Below are 20,102 nucleotides of genomic sequence, written 5' to 3'. Positions count from 1 at the left end.
TAACCAGGCATGTTCTCTCTGAAATATTTGGGTCAGTTATGTGAAATGTATTTGACAAAAGACAGAAACAAGTTGGAGGATTTACTGAAGAGCTGACCTAAGATAAAAAGGGAGTTTAAAACCATGGCCTATTAGGAGAGGTTGCAAAAACAGGGGGTATTTAGCCTGGAACCAACAAAACTTAAGGGGGCACATACCTATCTTCCATTATTTGTTGTACTATTATGTGAAATAAGAATTTGTTTTACTTGTTTTCAGAGGCAAGAAATAAGACCAATGTGTTGTAGTGTGAGAGAAGATTTGGGCTAGGTATGAAGAAAAACCTCCCAGTATTTAGAACTGGACAAATGTTGGATTGACTGCCTCAGGATGTAACGAACTCTCTGTCTCATGAGATCTTTAAGGGGAAGCAGGATGACTAGTTATCAGAGATATTTAAGGTAGAATCTCTGCTCAAATATGCCTTGAATTACATGACCTTTGAGGTCTTTATCATTCTAAAAGTTCTATGATTCTAGGAACTGGGAGACAAAGATATTATACATAGTTAACCAGTTGAATCATGGTTGTGGGAAATAAATATGAGAACAGATAATAGAGAGCAACGTAATGTCTGATTTTCTAATGATCCTGCTTTTAAAGAATGCAGTACCATGAAGTGCAACTATTTTTCAAGAACTTTAACATTCTCAAATATCTTCAGGAAATTTTATTCAGGAACTTCCATTCTTTCAGAGTATCTGAAATTATTATATCTTTTAAAATACATAAACAATCATATTTTATTATCATTAAAAATGTGAATTTCTTAGTTTGGGTTTTTTTTTATTTTGAATTACCAATAAATGCAAACATTTCAAGATACAAAAACAGGTAAGAGGATTATACGAGAAACTATGAAGTTTTATGTGCAGTTTGTGTGTGTATGTGGTAGTAATTTAATAGTATGTAATATGTTGTTGTTGTTGTTGTTCAGTCATTTCAGTTGCATCCAACTCTTTGTGATCCCATTTGGGTTTTCTTGGCAAAAATATTGGAATGATTTGCCATTTCCTTCCCAAGCTCATTTGACAGATGAGGAAACTGAGGCAAACAGAGTTAAGTGACTCGCCCAAGAACGCACAGATAGTAATTGTAAGCAGTCAGATTTGAACTTAGGTCTTCCTGACTCCAGGCCCAGGGCACTCCATTCAATGCAACACCTTCATATATACATACATACATATATATATATACATATATATGTATATATATATGCACACACACAGATGTATATATGTATACGTATATATGTGTGCCTTAACAAGTAGTAACAAAATTGTTTTATCTGTATTTCTGCAATTCTTTTTGTTTTGTACATTTTTGGTAGAACTGCAATACCTTCTTTAAAAAAAAAAACTAAAAATATATTTTGTTTTTATATCACCTACATTTCTACTCTTATTACTCTCTATCCCCTTCCAGAGAGCTCCCATGAACATTCTGAGCTGTAAGAAACTGAATGTAATGAACACATAGGAAGACTGTGAACTGATGCAAAGTGAAGTAAGAAAACCCAGAAAAAATATATACAACAATGACAACCATGTTAATTGAAATAACAAAACAATAGAAACTAAAATCTGTAAGATTTTAATGACCAAGGTTGAACACCAAGAAAAGATATGAGAAGATGCTTTCCTTCTGGCATCTTTGCAGATGTGGGAAACCATGGATATAGAGCATTGATAATACTATTAAATTATTTTGTTTGTTAATTATATTTGTCAAAATTTTTTCTTCATCTTTTTTATGGCCATTTTTTTTAAAATTGCTTTATTGATGCTTTTCTCTTATGTTTATCACTCCCTAATAACCCTCTAATCTCCAAATAGATCTCTCTCCTTGTTACTAATCGATATTGGTTACAAATCAAAATAAATCAATGCATGGTCATGTCAGAGAATGTGTCTCTCTGCTAAGAGATAGCAGATATGTTGCATCTTTAGCCTTTAAAAGTCATAATTTGTGACTGCTGCATTCAGGATTCTGAACTCTTTCAGCCTTTTTCCCTCACGTTATTATTGTGGTCACCAAATAAATTGTTTACCTGATTCAAATCATTTCCTTCTGCATCCGTTCATACTTCTTTCCCTTTTTCTTGATGTGATGCGTTCATCATTTCTTATTGTTCAATAAAATATCATTATACTTTTATACAACAAGTTGCTTAGCTGTTCCCCAATGGATAGACAGCTATTTTGTTTCAGTTTCTTGCTAACGCAAAAAGTGCTACTACAAATACTCTTATACATATTCATCCTTTCTTCTATCCTTGATCTCCTTAGGATATATTCTTAACAGTAGTATCACCGAGTCAAAGTGTATATACATGTTAGTGACAATTTTCTTATAGCTTCTAATTGTTTTCCAGAATGGTCAAATCATTCACAGTTTTATCAAGAGCATATTAGTAAGCCAGTCTCCCTAAGCTACACCCTCCAATAATTGCTATTTTCCTCTTTTTCATCTTGGCCAATTGGATAGGTCTGAAGTGTAATCTCAGAGTTGCTCTAATTTGATTTTCTTTTATTATTGGAGATTTAGTGTGGAGCACTTTTAATATGATTGTAGATGGCTTACATTTATTTATTAATTTGAGAGTTGCCTATTCATATCTTTGACCCTTTTTCCATTAGGGAATGACTTTTATTCTTATATATGTGTACTGATTATTTATCTTGAATATTAAACATTTATCAGTGAAACTTTCTGTGATGTTATTTTCCTAATTGTTTCATTCTAAGTCTGATTTTATTTTTTAATGCAGATGCTCTTCAACTTTAAGTAATCAAAATCAACCATTTATTTTATGGTTAGCTCTATGACTTGTTTGGGGCAGCTAGATGACGCAGTGGATAGAGCGCCAGGCCTAGAGTCAGGAAGGCCTGAGTTGAAATCTGGCCTCAAGTACTTACTAGGCTGTATGACCTTGGGCAAGTCACTGAGCCCTGTTTGCCCCAGTTTCCTCATCTGTAAAATGAGCTGAAGGAGGAAATGGCAAACCACTCTAGCATCTTTCCGGGAAAAAAAAAAAAGTGGTCAGGAAGAGTTGGGCACAATTGAAAATGACTTAAAAAAAAAAAAACTTTTCTGATGAAGAATTTTTCCCTATCCCTAGTTGTGAAAGGTATCTCCTCCCTTTGTCCTCTATTTTAAGATATTACCTTTTATATTTAGGACATCATCTATTTCGAATTTATTGTACATTAGGCAATAAGTTGGCCTATCTTCATTTCTGTCAGACTTCTTTTCACTTTTCCCAAAAGTATTTGTCATATATGGAATCACTATCCCAGTAACTGGTGACTTTTGGTTTATAAAAGACTATGCAAATATGTTTGATTGTTTTTGGGTCTTAGTTAAGTAGTCTGTTCCATTAATTTATTGATTGTTTTTTAACTGACCAAATATTTTTAATGATTATAGCTTTATTATATAATTTGAAATGTGATATTTCTATGATCTGTTCACTCTTACTTTTCCTTAATTCCCCTGATATTCTTAACCTTTTAATATACCCTTTTGATAATTTTGTTCATTTGCAGGTGCATATTATTTGCTAGGTAATGTAATAAGCACTTTGTAATTATTACTTCATTTGGTCTTCACAACAACTGTGGAAGTAAGTGTTATTATTATTGCCATTTTACAGATGATGAAACTGAGGATAGCAGGGGTTAAGCGATGCCCACAGTCACACAGCTAGTAAGTGTCTGAGGCCTGATTTGAACTCGAGTCTTCCTTACTCCAGGCCCAGCACTCTATCCACTCTACCTAAGGTGTTTTGTAATTGTATTAATATAAATCCTGACTGTGTGTTGGTAATTGCACTCCCAGGTATTTTACCTATTCTGTAGTCACTACGAATGAGATATCCTTTTTCTTTCTTTTTCTGCAAGATTTGGTTAGTAATATCCAGTAAGTTTGATGACTTTCTGGGTATATCTTATATCCTACTACTTTACTGAAGTTTCTTTTTCAATTAATTTTGATTACATCTCTAGGGTTCTCTATGTAAATCATCACTTCACCTACAAGCATCAATAGTTATTTTACATTTTTGCTCATTTTTATCCCATCAATTTATTTTATTTTCCTCATCTAATTACTGCAGCTAGCATTTCTAGAACTCTACCAAATAAGAGTGATGACAATGTTGTTGTTGTTGTTGTTCAGTCATTTCTGATTCCCCGTGACCCCATTTGCAGTCATCCTGGCAGATATTGGAGTGGTTTGCCACTTCCTTCTCCAGCTCATTTTACAATGAGGAAAGTGAAGCAAACAGGGCTAAGTGATGTGCCCAGAGTCACACAGTTAGGAAGTATATAAGGTCAGATCTGAAATCAGGTCTTTCTTCTTGACTCCAGGACTGGCACTCTATGCACTGTACCAACTAGCTGCCCATAGACGTCTCAAACACATTCGTTATCTTTCCACTCCCACTAAACCTACTATCTCCAGAATTCCCTGTTCTTAGTGAGAGCATCAGTATCTTTCTGATTATGTAAGCTCTCATCCTTGCTTCTGAATCATCCTTGATTCTTCCCTTTCCCTCACTTCCCATATCCAGTCAGCTCCCAGTATTGTCAGCTTTACATTCACAACATCTTTGGCATCCATCCTGTTCTTTCCACATAGTGGGCAACCACTTTAATTCAGGCCTTCCTTTCTTAGTACTTTGATTGATGAGTGAAGTAGTACCATATTTGATATTTTTGCTTCTAGTCTATCCCCTTTCCAATCCATCCTCCACATAGATGCCAAAATAATCCCCTTAAAGCACAGGACTTCACACTCTTTTTCAGAAATTGTCTTTGGCTCTACAAAATCCACACTCTTTGGCTTGCCATTTGGAACTCGGCACAATCTGGAATTTGCCTACCTTTCTTGATATATCTCACATGACTTCACTGCACATATTTCAGCCAAACTGAAGAAGAAGTTCCTTAATAAACTTGAAATATTTTACACCTCTGTGCCTTTGCACAGGCTGTGCCTGATGCCTGGAATGATTTCCCTCTTCACATTTACCTTGTAGAATCTATAACTTCCCTTAAGACTAAAATCATGTGCAGAGTACTTCAGGAAGCTTTTCTTGTCACTCATCCCCACACCCCGAGTCCTATTTAGCTCCTCAGATTATCTTGTATTTACTTATCTATTTAAAAGTTGTGTCTTAGAATTTGTCATAATTTCCTTAAGGGCAGGAGTTATTTTTGTTTTTGTCTTTATATCCTGATTGCCTAACAAAGCATCTTGCACATAGTTGGTGCTTAATAAATATTAATTAAATTAAATATAACCAGAGTGGTAAAGAGCCAGAGCTTCTAAATAGAAAGATATGCAATTGAATATAGCTATGCATTTATACATATACATTTATATTTTGTAGGAAAAGTAGTGAACCACATACATCTTTCAGATTATATTTATTAGTATACATTTCTAGGAATAAATTTACAATGAATGATAATGACAATGCATAGTTTATGATCAGTGAAGTAAGAGAATTCTTGTTGTCCTCTCAAACCCTACTGTCAATTATCATAGAGATACGATAGCCTTTCAAAAATTCCAAACAGCAATAATGTTTTCAAAAGATGCAGAAAAAAAAATCCTCCCCCCACCTTTAAAGGTGATTGTTCAGTCCTTGAGAGAATTCTGGGAGACTCTAGTTGTTCCCCCCAAGGTAAAAGAAGGGAGTAGATTTGCAGAGAGAATGTTCATTCTTCATAAAAATTCTCAGTTTTCCTCTCCAGGATAAACAGCTTTTTCTTTGACCCAGAGATTAAAGAATTGTGCAGAGTATCTCTACTTGCATGGGATATAGCCTGGTGATGTTTCAATGGAAACATTTGTTTACCAAAAAACAATGTTCAGACCTGCCTCAGTGCTAAAATGTTTGAAACAGGGATTTTTCAAGTATCTCATATTGTGCTTGAGGACTAGTCTATGGATTTTAAAAGACTCTGTTCTCAATCTGCTTTATCCCTTTTCAATTGAGATGGAGTCAAATCAGGTCAAGTAAGATAAAGGGATTATATATATTCCTGATATCTTTATGGATTTAACTGTCTGGCCTCTGATCAGTTCTAATTGCATGTATTAAGAATTACTTTCTGGAAATAACATAGAGCTCACTATAAGAGAAAATGGAAATGCTTGCCTTGAATCTTTCCATTTTGTCTGGTAGCAAGAATCTAAGGCTCAATTTATCTTTTTTTTAAATGAAGGAACCTATTCAAATGTAATCATAGGACTTTTACCAGGAGCCAAACAAAGAATGAAAATGCTTTAAATTTTATTTTTTTCTATCATCTGATTGAAATGTTCATTTTTTTATTTTTTTTCAGTAAATTAGAGTGAAGCTTAGTAAAGATGAACATTCAATCAAAAATATAAATTAGTACTATGTATTCCACTTGATTCCATTTCCACTGGATGCTGTATATTAACTCTAAGGGTGTAGATACATAGACATGCAGTTTTCTTAAGTCTCTGCTGTTCCAGGGTAATAAAAAATTAAGCAGTCTGGGTTTGAGTTTGCTAAAAGTTATAAATGCTTCATTTAACATGTAAAGTTCTATGAAGGAATGTACTCTAAATTTGATGATACAGCCATAATATATTTAAAACAATTTGCATAGAAGTCTCTGGGCAAAGAAAAAAAATTAGTCAACCATTCCTATATTTTTACAAGATGCTAGCACCAAAATGAAGGGGAAGAGTGTTATGGATTGTGTTCCCATGGTCAAAAGCATCAAATCCTATGCCTGGCTGGCATTGCCCAAGGGAAAAAAAATGACAGTAAAGAAGTTCCTATTATCTTCCTCTTGTAACTATAGCACATTTATATTCTGCGAAATAGGTTCATTTTGAATTCTTGATAGTGAAGATGTACTGCCCCCAGGTGTCTGTACAAGGATTTATTGGATTAAGAAAAATATTTCTTTCTTATTTGCTGTAGGCAAATACACCCTCAAGAAATCCATGTTTTGTATTGGTATTAAAGAAGTCAAGTTCTGCATTTTTATTGGAATGGACTGAAGATTTTTTGCTTTGTTCCCAGAAAGGGTGAGGATAATTAAGAAATATCTCTATTCGTGGCAGAATCTACTTGGAAGAAGAAACTACAGATTAAAACACATCGTTTCAAGAGTTCTTTTGTTTTAATCTGGCTATCCCCCCATGAAATTGATGCCCCTGGAGACCTGGTCTCATGGGAATTTTCTAAAGTTCTAGGTAAAGATGGTGCATTTTTATTAAGAGGAAAACCAGACACTCTTAAGGCAAATGAAATCCCTGATTCCAATAAAAAAAAAAGGAATTTGAAATTCTCCTAACATGTCTTCTTTTCCTATCTAAATCAAATATAAACTTGGCCATTTAAAACTCTTTCTCTCCTTAGGGTTGTTCTTTCATCTTATCCTATTTTTTCTTCTCTTTCTGCTCATATTTGTCTTCATACTTTTATCTTCTTTTCTCCTCCTCCATCTTATCTTTCTTTTTCTCTTTTTCCTTCATTATCATCCCTTACAATTATGTAGCACCTTATGCTTTCCAAAGAACTGTCACATCCATTACCTTATTTGATCTGATTCTTAAGCCAACATCATAAAGTTAGAATCAGTAATTGGCCAGAATAGAATTGGTGCTTCAATAGCTAAAGGGTAAGTATGATATATTTTTCATTATTGTACCCAAATATCGATATCACAAATTATCATTTTATCAAGTAGCACCATGAAAAAATAGAAAATTCCACCTACCATTTTGTCCCCAGAAGAGCCATTGACAAATCAAACTCTTATAGAGACAATCAGAATTAAGCATAATGTTGTTTTACCAGTTCGCTGCATGAGGTCCACAAAAACAGATAAACAAAAATTATCTTTTTTATTATTATCCATGCTGCAAAATTCTTCATAGGTAGATAGTGCAACATCTATTTGCAAGACCCTATGACACAGGATATATCCAAAGTTGGTCCACTTTTAGCCAGAATCATGGAATATTAATTGGAACTGACCTGCAAATTTGTTTCCATTCATGAAACCTCTTGAGATGAAGAGGAGAGTCTGAACAGAACTTGCTCTCAAGCACAGTTGAAAGGCAGAACCAATTTAGAAGTCCCTTCTCAACTCCAGGATTGGGGTTGTCCCTCTACTTGCTAAGAAGCTACCTGACACCCTGGGATCTGATGGAGAACACGATTCCCAAGGTCCTTTTTCTTATCTCTTAAGTGACGATAATGCCTGTCCTATAGCTTTTTATGAGAATCAAATAAAATGCTTGTGAAAGTACTTTGAAAAGAACAAAGAAGTGTAGGAAAATAAAGCATTACTGTTGTTGTTGATGATGATGATGATGATGTTAATGTTACTACTATTCTTACCCCCAATCAATGGGAGATGCATAGTACCTGGTTTGAGTCTTGAATCTGCCATATTTTAGTTATGTAACCATGGATAAGTCATTTAACCTCTGTGATCTGCAATATCGTCCCTTTTAAAATGGTGTTTGTACTGGACCACATGGTTTCAAGGTCTCTTCCTACTCCAAAATTCTGTAAGTATAGTACTAGAGGCATTTGGAAGGTGAAAATGTCACATTCAAGAACAGCCATAAGATTTTCCCAATTTGTACCACTCCTCTCTCCAGCTTAAAATTGCATTTGGTAGATATAATTAATACAAGACTACCTTATATTTCATCCCTTGATGGTAGAAAATTAATTCTAGGAAATATCGGCATCTTTTCTAATTACAAAAGACAAGCTAAAATATAATTTTACAAAGAGATGAAGACTGAACTTTGGATAAAAATTAGCAGTGCCTTCATGAAGACCATTTAAATTACTATGACAATGATTAAGTACCAAAAGTGTGTTAGACAGGACCCAAAAAGAAAAAGTCGCTGGTCATGTAAGGGCCTTCTACAAGAAGCAGAAAATCTTGAAAAATGACCAAATGCACCATCAGACCAGCTACAGACCAGAAGCATACCTTCTGGTCACAGTGTTCTTGCAGGTCATAGCTCCCTCCTGTGGGAATGCTACCAACCTCCACTCATGCAAAAGACTCTGAAAATATCCTCCAGTGCCCAAGGCCAGCCTCAGGCTCAATCAAGTTAACGCCATGGGAACTATCATGCATAGAAGTAGATTATAAAGATTTTAATTATTTTTTTCTTAAATGTATAAACTTAAAATTAGCTTCTCATTCTCCCTGCACCCTATGCCTTCTATTATTATCTTCCCACTTCTTCCCTACTCTCAATCCTTATTCCTTAGATCATCCACAGGTAAACCACCTGATTCAGCTACAGATGTCAAGCTCCAGAATGGGTGAGAACACAGAAGATGGGGTCAAAAAGGCATGAGTTAAAATCCCACCTCATGTAGTAATGATCAAATGATAAAGATTTGATCAAATATTTGATGAAAAGTACAGAGTAAAAAAGGAGGCTAAATACCTTAAAACAAATTCACATACTTTATATTTATTCATTTCCTTTACTGCTCAACTGTTTGGAGTTAAGGGCAGAGAGAATAGGGAGCAGAATATGAGGTTTTAAAGGGGGACTAAAGATTTACTTTTGGATTTTCCTCATAAAAATATCATTTACTTGGTGCAACATAGAAATTGAATTTCTGAAATTAATAAATTCTGCATATTTTGAGTAATCTGTGTCACTAGGGAATTATTCCTATTCATTGAAGGATGAAAACTTCCTGGGTCCTTTATTATTATTATGTTTTGGGGGAAAAATTCCAAAGTTATAAGACCAACACTCTAGTCCTACTTTAAACACAACTATTTCTATAATCATAAGCAAAGGACTCATATTTTATGTATTTTCATTTTTCTATGTAAAATGCAAAAAAAAAAAACCAATCCCCATCCTACCTCTCTACCACAATTAGGAGAATCAAATAGATAGTGTGTTCAAAATCCCACCTCTTACACTTACCAGGTAGATGATCATGGGAAAATCATTTAAAATCTCTGAGTCTACTTTTTTACATATAAAATGGGGATAATAACACTTCTAGCATACCTCACAGGACATTATAAGCCTCAAATGAGATATATTGAAGAAAGGGCCTTGCAAACTTTGAAGTAATATATAAATAATGGCTGTTATTACTATGAGGATGTGAAATAACTGTGTAAAATATAAAGCATTAGCCTTATATGACACATTGATTTCTAAAGAAAGAATGGGGCTCTAAGGCTCAAAAGAATTCATTGATAATTAACATGATGCTTCAGTGTATTCATTGAATTTGAGAATATTCATTCTCAAAGTTTGTGTAGAAACCTGAAACATTGCGGTTATGCAAAATATGCCTTTAATTCACTTGCTAAATAGAAAAGAGTGATTATTACAAAGAAAATGGGGGGGAGGGCAATTTCTTTGAGTGGTTCTAAAATGAATTGTGATTTTTTTTATGGATTCTTCTAGTGACATTATTTAGATAATTGTCACCAAGCCTTTTCTTCCAGGATCTCATTTACCTTGTTCATCTTATAGCGTGTTTTGTTATTCAAAAGTCTTCTTTTCAGTGTATTAAAAAAAGATTTAAAATCAGATATTGAGTGTTTTGCATTGCAGTAATTGGATGGGCTGCATTCTCTTACTGCAGGCATGTATAAATTGAGATGGTCTCAGTAGAAAGGGTACACACACCAACGTGACTGCAGAATGGGGGAAGAAAAAAAAAGCAGGTCCCCTTCAACTACAGATCTCTTTATCTTGTAATTGGCAAAAGACAAAGCTACATTTCCTGATTCTGTTTTTCCCTCAGTGGCCCAGAATTTGTAACAGGTGCCACTCCCTAATCTAAGTAGAAAAATTTAAGTGAAATTTGGCTGTGAAATAATTAATCCAATTTTCATGTTTGGTTTCTCCAATATCTCATTATTTTGTAGTCATGCCTCATGTATTTCTACTTAGAACTCACCATCATTTGAACTTAATAGGAAAAAAATGGACTGAATTTTGAGAGGTAACTAAAGCCAAAAAATAAATTAAATGAAAACATTCCAACCAATGAACAAATTCTTTAGTGTGCTGAGATTTTTGAATCTGATGCAAAAATGTATCCCAAGATAAAGAGGCTTTCCTCTAAATATTTCCCTAATGAACCCTTAAGTTGAAAGTGCCTCCAAGTAAATTCATGTTTTTTTTTATTAAATGGCAATAATACTCATCTAAAACAAATGAAATATCTATTCATTTAAACTCTATTGGTATTATTTGTTCATAGCAATGCTCAGAATAACAACTGAGGCACAATTTAGGGGAAAGAACATAGAGTCTGGAGACATTCACAATAATATGGGTTCTGCCACTAAAAAGGTGCATGGTCTTTAAGAAAGTCACTTCAAGTCTCTGCATCACCCATCAAATAAGGATGTAAAGACCTACCTTGAACATATCCTATGGTTATTGAGAGGCCTAAATTAGTCAATCAACAAATATTTACATTATAATTTCAAACATAACCACAAGCTCGATGATGCAAACTTCCCTCCATTCAGGATTGGCCTAACTTTTACTCATCTGTAAAATGAGGATAATTATAGCACCTACCTCCAGGTTGTTTTAAGGGAAAAATGAGATATTTGTAAAGCTCATTGCAAACCTGAAAATGCTTTATAAATGCTAGCTATTATTATCATTGCCAAACACATTGGAGCCCTTGCTTTCTTGATGTCTTACTAGCTCACAGGTTTCACTAAAGCATTCTTTCAAGCCACCTCTTATCCCTCCCTTTCCTTTATATGACCAACCCACCACCTTTTAAGATCATACATTTCCTGTTTGAAATCTCCTATGTCTGACATAGGAAGTAAAGGGCTAGCCTTGGAGTTAGAAAAATGAGCTTCAAAGTCTTGCCCCTGTCATAGCACATTCTACTTAGGGAGAGCTATAATTATTGCGAAATGCTCATTCATTTGGTTTTTCCTTGGTGTATTGGTAGACCAATCTCTTCTGAGTGGCATAGATCTCATTAAGGAAATCCAAATAGTCTTATGGAATTTGCTTCAGTCAGTACAATTTCACCCATATGTGGGAACATCTGGATGACCTCAACATCTGGAAGATCTCCATTAGTACTCTGAGAAGGGTATCATCTATGACACTGTCCAAGACAAGTTGGTGAGCATCCAACTCCCTCTTTTTTATGCTTAGTTTGATCTGGATAATCAGAAGATAATTGAACAATTATTATCTCTGTGGTTGTATCTATGAAAAAATCTTGTATGATCTTAAGATATGCAGGAAAGTCTCCTTTTTTTCTCTCCAGCATCAAACACTTTTAAAAAATCAACAAATAGACTCAGCACTTTTTTTGTATTCTTCACACCTTTTAGCTAATTGTGTGACAATGAAGATGTAGTCTACTATAGAATATTGTCTAAGAGAGCCGTCTGTTCCTTTCTCGTGTTTTGACTGAAGATACTATCAATACCTATATTGATAATTCTCAGAAATACTTTATGGAAATGAAAGTGTAGGCCTATGGATGAATAGTGCAGCCGATAATGTCTTCTCTATCAACTCTTTTTGCAAATAATACTGTGAATGAATTTTCCTGTAGTTCATTATCTTTGATACATCTTGAAAATCAGTCCCTCTATGGCTTCAGGACCATGTCCTAACCTGTGAAGGCTTCTTATGTTTATCCTTGGTCTAATTAAGCTATTCTCCCTTATTTCATCTTCTTAAGTTCCATTTCCATGTCCATAAACATCACATTTGGCACTAAGATGTTAGAGTCCAAAATTGGTGGTTTCACTGGCATCAGTATTGAACACAAGTCATCATAGATATGCTCTGAATCTGGTGATACTTTTGGCCGCTGTTTCTTTCACAGGCACAAAGACAGGCAGAAAGGAAATAAGTATTTATGAAGCACTTATTATGTTTTAGGCATTGTGGTAAGTGCTACAGGTAGAAATATAAGCCAAAAAAAAGACAATCAACACGGGACAATAAAGAGTATGATCTGAGGGGGATGCAATAGTGACAAAACCCCTAACTACATGTAGGATGTAACAGATGTACATTTTGAAAGTACATGTATATCTGTTTTACATAACACTCCATCAAAAGCAACAAGAATGGCTAATAAAGCAAAGCTAGCTGTAACAATAACAATATTGATACAACTTATCCATAATTATAATGATTAGTACATGCAAATACACAAAAATGAACAGATATTGCTATAACATGAACATAAAACAAAATAGTCAAATGAAAATAATATCAAAAAAATTTTTAAAGGTATATTCAAATACTCCCAGTAATTTGTTGTTTTTCATCCCTCATTCTCAAAGAGGACCAATGACATCAGCAGTGTCTTGATTTACAAGTGAATTGGATTTAAGTGAGGCAGAGCTTTACAGAGTCATCCACCTCACTCTGTCCTCCAGAGTCACTGGAGTCCAGTGGCAAGACTTAGGTCAAGACAACTGGAGATGGCCTTGCTCAATAATTTACATGTACAACAGTAAACATATGTAATTGCATGTAAGATGCATTTCACATGGGTAATATTTAACACTGTCTCCTGTACGTGCTGTTAATATGCACTTGTTTGATTTTAGCTTCAATGGTACCTAAGATGTGAGAAAAAAACATCTTTGCTATTTTAGAGTGCTGATTTTTGTGTTATAGTTAACAGGTTTTGAATTTGTGTTAGCTTATTTTTGCAAGGGACAGCAAAGAGTCTTGGCTCAGGGGAGGAATGCAACTTTGACTAAAAAGATCAGTTTTGTGGAATTCTTTCCTCACTGGAGGAGTTCAAATTCCCATGTGTTGAGTGACAAATTAGAGTTGGCATGAGCAAGGGGGAGGAGAAATAAATTCTTGCATCTCTTTGGATGCATCTAGTTTCCAGCCTTGAGAGAGAGGTTTTCTCTCTTTTTTTTTTAAACAAGTTTTCTTTGCATTGATGAAGGGAGAAAAAGACCCTGGGAAGAAGTTGACATATAGAATTTCAATCATCTCTCTAATTAGCCCCTTACACTAAAGCCTTCTGAGGATTTCCCTCTGGATGACATTTGGAACTCTCTGTCTTTATTGGTTGAGCTCAATTACCTTGCTCCCAGTGGGAGAGCACCTTCAATTTAAATTGTCTGGTATATATTCTCATATGAATACTTCCCTGATCTCTGTTTTGTTATCAACTTGGATAAACAGCTTTCTTTGCTTAAAAAGATAAAAGAAAAAGAAAGTCAGCCCTTGCCCTCAAGGAGATTACATTCTAATGGGGAAAAGCAACAAACAAAAGGAGATTGAAAGCTGGGGAGAAGAATGGTTTTGAGGACAAGAAAGAGTCAAAAAAAAAAAAAGAAAGAGAATGAAGAGAAGCAAGTCTGGGCCCCTCCAAGAAGTGGAGGCTCCAGGTGGAATTCATTAATGAGAGAAGATGGGCAGACCTGGTAGAAAGAAATATCAGGATGATTAGGCTTTTCTAGGATGAGGAAGCCCCAGGTATTGCGAGAAGTTCCAATCTGAGCTATTAGTAGAGGGGAAATGGTGTTAAAGTCCAGAGAAATTTAAGTATGGAATTAGAAGTAGTTTCTAGGTGTCTAGGCACTTTTGGGTTCCTTGTTGTGCTACTGTTTTACATAGGTTTACATAAGTTAAACTTTTGAGAGAAATGGCAATGATTAAATCAATGTATTTGTCTTTACCCTTTTTCTTAAATTTTTAACACCAACAACTTATTTAAATGAACAGATGGATGACTTGGTACATGACAAATTCACAATATCCGATCTCCATTCAGCCTGTGCTATAAGAAGACAGTCATGTTTTCCCTCCCTAATTTATTTCCTATCTCACTCTCCACAGAAGATATTATAAGCCTTATCTTCCATCCTCAGACTCCTCACATTTCTTCCTCCCTCTCTCCTCTTCTCAGCTAAATAGCTTGCACTTTGCGGAAAAAGAAATGATAGCTTTTGCCACGAGCTCCCTTTTTTCCCCCGGTCTCTTCATCTCAAAACCTTTGATATAATTTCTCACTCATCACTTCCTTTGCCTATAACATCCTCCTCTCTACCATTCCCTATTCCCAGTTCCGTCCTTTTTCTTTGTACACCCATTCATAAAGCTTCTGCCAAAGTCCAATCTACTAAATGAAGCCTTCTCCAACTCTTAGTGGGCACATTGTTCCCTTAATCCTTTCCTCCAGCATCTGACAAATGAGATCACTTCTTGCAAAGGTCAACCATCTTCTGCAAGAAGCCTTTCCTGAACCCTTGAACTGCTTGTGCTATCACAAACTACCTTGTTTTTCACTACTTCGTGTGTGTAGATATATGTGCACACATGCGTATGTGAGTGGCAGCATGGTGGCCCAATGGATAGAGTGCTGTGCCTGGATTCAGGAAGACCTGAGTCCAAATATGGCCTCAGACATTTACTGGCTGTGCTACCTTGGACAAGTCACTTCACCTCTGTTTGCCTCAATTTCCTCATCTGTAAAATGAAGATGTTAATAACACCTACCTCCTAGGATTGCTGTGAGGATCTAATGAGATAATAATTGTAAAGCACTTAGCATAGTGCCTGGCACATAGTAAATGCTGTATAAGTGTTAGCTATGATTATTATTATTATTCTCAGATAAGTCAAGACATCACCCATCATCCTCTATTTTACCCTAGCATTTAATGTCATTAGTCCTCCTCAAAAAATGAAGGATAAACAATAATTATTATTATTAATAATTGCATGCTTATTAAATTTATATTCATATAATATATACATATATGTATATAATTTACTTGTCTCCCCGTTAGAATGGGAATTTTTTTTTTTAGGCAATTGGGGTTAAGTGACTTTCCCAGGGTCACACAGCTAGTAAGTGTCAAGTGTTTGGTCTGAGACAGGATTTGAACTCAGGTCCTCCTGACTTCAGGGCTGGTGCTCTACCCACTGTGCCACCTAGCTGCCCCATAACTTTTTTTTAAGGTAATTGGGGTTAAGTGATTTGCCCAGGGTCACATAGCTAGTGTCAAGTGTTTGGTCTGAGGCTAGATTTGAACTCAGGTCCTCCTGATTTCAGGGCCAGTGCTCTATCCACTGCACCACCTAACTGCCCCTAAAATGGGAAATTAATTATGAATAGCAGTTGTTTCTTTGTACTTATATATCTAGTACCTAGCACAATGCCTAGCATATAGTAAACTCTTTATAATAAATACTTGTTGATTGAGGGACTGGAGTGAGTTAAATGTAATGAGTTCTCAACTATCAGTACACACAATTTTATTTTATTTTTACTGAGACACATAATAGGCCAGATGAGAGAGAAATGAGCATCTGAGTACAGCACAATTCAAAGGAGATCAGTTCCTAATGATAGTGTCTTTTTGGAAGAACATCTCTCACTCTTCTCTTTATGCTTGATGCATTGAAAATATGTTACTACAACTTTCTTTTCCTCTGTGTTCATAAGAGTGAGGTGGCCAGATGATAGCAACTGGAACAGAAAATAACAGTAATAGTTATAAAAGCAAAGACAATTTTACAGATAACATCTGTTTATGACTGTAAAAGCTTTTAGAAAAAAAATAAAGTGGAAAATTCCAGGTACAACTCTCTGTTCTGCTTTGTTTTGGTTTGTTGTTTTCATTTGTTTTGAAGAGAGAGCCTGTTAACTTCAGACTTTGCAAATGTTTCTTCATGGCTACCAAGCAGTAATGAGAAACAGTGCTTCCCAGCTACCAATTCATGGACCAGAAGAAGTTTACAGCTGATTTGTATTATTCCACAAAACATTTACTAAAAAGGTAGACATAGACAAGTCATATCAATAGCTGAACTAACAGAGTGTCCCTCATGGCCAGGTTGAGGCTTCTCCAAACAGGATTTAAAGTCTAGAGTCCCATGGAGACAAACCAAGAATTATCATGTGGAGGCAAGAATCAATTAACAGGGCTAAGAGTCTAAGCCAAGGGCCCAATAGCAAATGTGGGGTCAATAGGTATCAAGAGAGTTTGCATAAGAGATCTGGGGTGAGTACTTAATATTTGACACCAGAAGAACAAGAATGGATTCAATTTAGTCAGAGGTGATTTCCTGCTTTGGGCAATTCTCCCAACTCTCTTACCTTTTAGGAGCTGTCCCACATGCCTGGAATGCAATTCTTCCTCACCTCTGCCTTCTGACTTCCTTCCAAAATCAGCTGAAATTCCACTTTCTACAAAGTGGGGTTTCTCATTCCTCTGTTACCTTTACCTTACTCCCATTGCTAGTGTCTGAGATTACCTCGCATTTACCCTGTATATGGTTTATATGTACATGGTTGTTTACATGTCATCTCCCCCTTTAGTATGTGAGTTCCTATAGGAAGGAACTGTATATTTTACTTTCCTAGTATTCCCAAAGTTTGGCAGAGTACCCTGCACATAGTTGACACTTAATAAATGCTTGTTAATGCTAATGAGAATAATAGTCTTTTGATAACATGTGTGTTTATGTCCAGACCTGTAAGATCAGACTAGCCTTTCCATTTCTAGAATTCCTATTGAAAAGACCAGAACTGAACAGAAAATTTGACTTTCAAATATGAGATGCAAAAGAAACAAAAAGGTAAACGGGAACGATAAATCATAAGGGATTCTATAAGGTTAAACTGTTTATATTCCTACATGGGAAAATAATAGTTATTACTCCTAAAAGCTTTCTTATTATTAGGGCAGTTAGAAGGAGTATACTTAGACAGAAAGCAGAGGTGTGAGTTGAATGTAATGGTATGATTATCTTTAAAAATATAAAATAAAAAATATATAAATAATAAAATATAGAATAAAAATATAAATATAAAAATATAAAATCTTAAAAATATAAAAATATAAATTTAATAAGTATGTAATTAGTGTTAATAATAATTGTTGTTGTTCATCCTTCATTTTTTAAGGAGGACCAATGACATTAAAGGCTAGGGTAAAATAGAGGATGATGGGGGATGCCTTGACTTATCTAAGAATAATAATAATAGCTAGGTGGCGCAGTGGATAGAGCACCAGCCCTGGATTCAGGAGGACCAGAGTTCAAATCAGGCCTCAGACACATAACACTTACTAGTTGTGTGACCCTGGGCAAGTCACACCTGTCAGATTGGCTAATATGACAGAAAAGAAAATGACAAATGTTGGAGGGGGTGTGGGAAAATTAAAACACCAATGTACTACTGGTGAAGTTATATACTGATTCAACCATTATGGAGAGCAATTTGGAACTATGCCCAAAGGGCTATAAAACCACGCATATCCTTTGACCTAGCAATACTGCTACTAGGTCTGTATCCCAAAGAGATAAAAAAAGGAAAAGGAAAAGGACCTATGCATACAAAAATATTTATAGCATCTCTTTTAGTTGTGGCAAAGAATTGGGAATTTAGGGGATATCTATCCATTGGGGAATAGCTGAACAAGTTGTGGTATCTGATTGTGATGGAATACTATTGTGTTTCAAGAAATGATGAGCAGGATGCTCTCAGAAAAACATGGAAAGACTTATATGAACTGATACAAAGTGAAATGAACAGAACCAGGAAAACACTATAAATAGTAACAACAATGTTGCATGATGATCTACTATGAATAACTTAACTATTCTCAGCAATACAATGATCCAAGATACTTCTGTAGGACTTATGATGAAAGGTACTCTCCATCTCCAGAGAAAGAACTGGCAGAGCCTGAATGCAAATCAAATAAACTTATTCTTTATTTTTCTTAGGGTTTTTTGTCTTTGTTTTCTTTCACAGAATGACTTACGTGGAAATATGTTTTGCATGACTACACATGTATGACCTATGTCAAACTGCTTGCCTTTCCAATGAGTGGGGAAGGAGGGAAGGAAGAGAGTTTTGAACTCAAAATTTGAAAAAAATGTTAAATTTGTTTTATATGTAATTGGGGAAAATAAAATATTAAATAAGGGAAAAAGACAATGCAGGTAAGCACTTATCTGCAACTTATAGGCTCAAAGATTTTCCTAAAGCAAGGGGAAATAAAGTGATTTACCCAAAGTCACACAGCCAGTATATGCCAGAGGTAAAACTTTGCACCCAAATCTTCCTCATTCCAAGACTGTCTTTCTATTCACTATCCTGAACAATACATAGCCATGACTTTAATATTTTAAATGGAATTAAAAGTAATCATTCTGATTCAAGGACATAAGTACAATTAATTAGGCACCCAGACAAGATCCCTAATTAGCCATCACAATAGCTATATTAGCTATTGGATTCTGTAAACAGAAATTTAATGCATAGTCATGTGGCACACACCTATAGCCTTACATGGTTTATGGAATATTTTCTATTTCAATCTGTGTTGTTCAAGAGTGTACCTGCATGGATGAGTTCATAGAATCACTGAAGTATAAAGGTCTAGCAGGTACCCATGCCACCAGAGATGGCACCACTTCATGATGAGGATGCTAGGGAGCTGCTTCTTAGACAATGTGATAATGATATGTAAGAGAAATGACTTGTAGACATTCCAGAATTGTTTCTGGTTGACTAACCATGTGATAAGGGACAGCTAGATTGCAAAGTAGATAGAGTGTTGAGCCTAGAATCAGAAGGACTTATCTTCCTGAATTCAAATCCAGCCTCAGACACTTACTAAGTGTGGGACCCTGGGCAGGTCTATTAACCCTGTTTGCCCCAGTTCCTTGTCTATAAAATGAACTGGAAAAGGAAATGGCAAACCTCTCCAGTATCTTTGCCAGGAAAACCCAAAATGTGGCCATGAAGATCTGGACATGACTGAAAGAACTGAACAACAACAAAAACCACATGATAAAAGAGATGCTCTTTGATGGGCTTCAGAAGCATTCAAAAAGGCCTATCAGCTTTGTATCTCTTTTTGCTCCTCTTATCACCATTGTCTTGAGCTGTACTTTGAAGGTCTCATGGCAACCAGTGAGAGACTATGCTATAAGGGGAAAGGTCATTAGGCCTTCCCTCCAGACCTAGGTCTTCTTTGGTCCTTTGTTCATTCTTCCCCATTTTA

This window comes from Vombatus ursinus, unplaced genomic scaffold (assembly GCF_900497805.2).
Source record: "Vombatus ursinus unplaced genomic scaffold, bare-nosed wombat genome assembly UNPS02014772.1, whole genome shotgun sequence".
In the NCBI taxonomy this organism is placed as follows: Eukaryota; Metazoa; Chordata; class Mammalia; order Diprotodontia; family Vombatidae; genus Vombatus; species Vombatus ursinus.
This window is presented reverse-complemented; position numbering follows the sequence as displayed.